Source organism: Columba livia, chromosome 13, assembly GCF_036013475.1.
Source record: "Columba livia isolate bColLiv1 breed racing homer chromosome 13, bColLiv1.pat.W.v2, whole genome shotgun sequence".
Taxonomy (NCBI): domain Eukaryota; kingdom Metazoa; phylum Chordata; class Aves; order Columbiformes; family Columbidae; genus Columba; species Columba livia.
The window spans coordinates 10,389,811-10,392,660 of record NC_088614.1 but is presented as its reverse complement, the minus strand read 5'-3'; positions in this window follow the sequence as shown (position 1 = coordinate 10,392,660).

Genomic DNA, 2,850 nt, shown 5'->3' with positions numbered 1-2,850 from the left:
CATTATTTAAAGGAAGGGGAAAAAAGTGCCTTTTGTTGGAAATGGATGTAACAGAGCGTGGAGGAAGGTCACGGGGGACAGGCAGCCTGGGAACGGGTAATTCCACTTCCCTTTGATTTGCTTTCCTTTGTTTTGAGGTGAGAACATTTCACTTGGCCAGCTCTTGTCCGGCTCCCCCGTTACATCATATCCAGATTACTCAGTGGATGAGGTATTTGGATTGTTACATCAGACAGACAATATTTGTTTATATAACTTTATCTTTTTCTCAGACACTTGCTTCTCCATCTTCCTGAAAAATATTTATATAAATATTTATATAAATATTTATCTTTTGAGGAACATGAACTTACTCATATCAACCTCAGGACGTCAGTCACGTTAATGATAAAACAGTACAAGTGGTTGCTTCAGACTGCAGCAGCATTGCCTGGGAAGATTTTTTGCTTCTTACAAACACCAGTTCACCAAAACCAGAATTATGCAGGGGAAGAAACCAGTTCTAGTGAAACACAAACCTGGAAATCTCTCTCAGCCTTGAGATGGAAGCGCTATCCAAAAAGGGAAACAGAAATCCACCCTAAAATCCCAGAGGTTACAGCATTCACTGCAGTGTCAGAATGCTGCCTCTGAGGTTTTGCTGTGAATCCCCAGTCGAGCACTGCTTTCTGTCTCTGTTTCTAATGAAAAATTTCCAGAGGTCTTGTTTCCACCTCTGTGTACTATTACGCATTTGATCAGGTCAATATATTGCAGAGGCTGTGTGCTGCCTGCTTTAGCATGCTGCTTAAGCCGTCTTAGTTATACTCCAACCAGTAAAAATACTGCCGGTTATTCACGCTCCTGAAAAACCTCTTTCGCTTAAACTTTTGAAAGTGCAATATGGGGGACACAGGGTGTTTTTGCAAATACGTTACTTCAGGCGGTGTGAATCACGTGTAATTCATTCATACAAAATGTTGTCCTTCCCTCTCACTGCTCATTAATTGCCTTAATTTCCTGGGCAGATGCCAGAGATGCTGTGACAAGAGCAGCATTTACAGGAAAGCTGCTCCAGCAACCCCTGTGAAAGGGAGTTTGGCAAACAGGTGCTGGAAAAGGCTCAGAGAAAGGTTTGATTTCCACATCAGAATGTGGAATCGATGCTCCCACCGCAGCGCCCAGGACAAGCTTTCGCCTTTCTGGCCGTGCCGACACCGTGCCGACCAGGGAGCCGACACCCTGTATCTCCAGTTTCCTCCTCCTTGTGTTTTCCACGTGCGGGGTCATACCCTGCCAAACACCTCCCAGTTGCACAGCCCCAGACCCATGCAGACACCCACACGTGCTTGGGGGGGCAGCCGGCTCTGGGCAGAGCTGCCACCCACCAGCCTGGCAGGAGCAAGCCCATGGCACATCCCACCCGCAAAGCTACTCAAAAGCATCACCTGTGAAGTCCATCCAGCTCCGAGCCACCACATGTCAGCATCTGCTGCCACGGCTCCTTTTCCCAGGCTGCGGGTTGATAAAACAGTAAATCCAGTGCTGGCATCCGAGTAACCAGAATTAAGAAAAAAATAAAGGAGAAGAAAAAGAAAACTCGGATGCACAACACAAGGGATTCACATGGCATAACTTTCCATTAGTTCAAATATGCTTAGAAACAACACTTGACTTGTTCAACTTTTTTTTTGCAGCTGCCATTGCAGCTTGGGAAGACAAACCTCTCAGCCTCCTCAATGTCATGATGCCCACCACACGCACCCTCTTCCTCGCAGCTGGACAAGGCTGTACAGCCCCTGTGTCCCCTGACCAGGATGCACTGGGAGGGATGGGCTGAATCCAGTGCAACCCACAATGCTCCTGGTGCTGCAGCCACTGGGGCATCCACCTTCAGCATCCCACTATTTTGTCATTTGCTTGGTTTTTTGCTTCAAGTTTAAACTGAAAAATCTATTTATTACCTCAGAAAAACACCAAGGAATTTTTTTTCTGACATACAAATTGCCTGGCTTTTTCAGCTGAAAGATCTATCGGTTGGTTTATTAGCTTTGAAAGCTATCTATGCCTCTGAGACTTCTGCTGACTTGGAGTTACGGTAATACTGGACAACTCAGATATTAATGCCAAGTTGCAAATGAGGTTTGCTCCACTGGGCTGGCTCTCAAAAGGAATGAATGTTTTAGGCCCGAAACTGTGTCTGTGGTCTCATAAAAAGCACAGCTCTCCTGGTTTTCTATTTCTTTGCCGTTAAAGGAATTATTTCATCCCACCCTTTTCTTGTCCTCTGGTTAAAGTTTGCCTCCCTGGCAAAAAGTTCAGTGGGCTATAAAAGCACAGCTTACCCAATATAATAACTCCCAAATCCACACTTCGTCATCAGCAGTAACTTTACACGCTTGCAACCCCTGTTGAACCTCCTCTTCCTTCCCAGCTAGCAGTTCTCTGCTATTTCACTGAACAAACCCCCTCTGACCTGGCTCCAGTCTAACCCCGCGGTCAAACCAGCTCTGTTTACCCCCAGAGATAGCTGGGTTGTGATCAAACACCCCGGCTCGGCCATGGGGACTGCAGCACTTTGCAGTTGTGTCCCAGTTCATAAAGGTGGTTCCTGCAGTTATTTCACCAGCCCCTTGGCTTCCAGTGAGACTGAGATGTGGAAATTCACCTGCGGGAGTAAATATCTTAAATAAATAGTGTCTACACCTTCCAAACAGGGTTTCCCGGCTGGCAGTAATGCTGGTTACACAGCAGGACTATGCTGTCTGTGTGTGCGTGCTCCCTGGCTCAGGATTACCCTCCTTTCCCTCATTTCCAGCTTGCTGCTGTGTAGCCATAAAATCAGGCATAACCATCAGTGGCGCTTCCAAG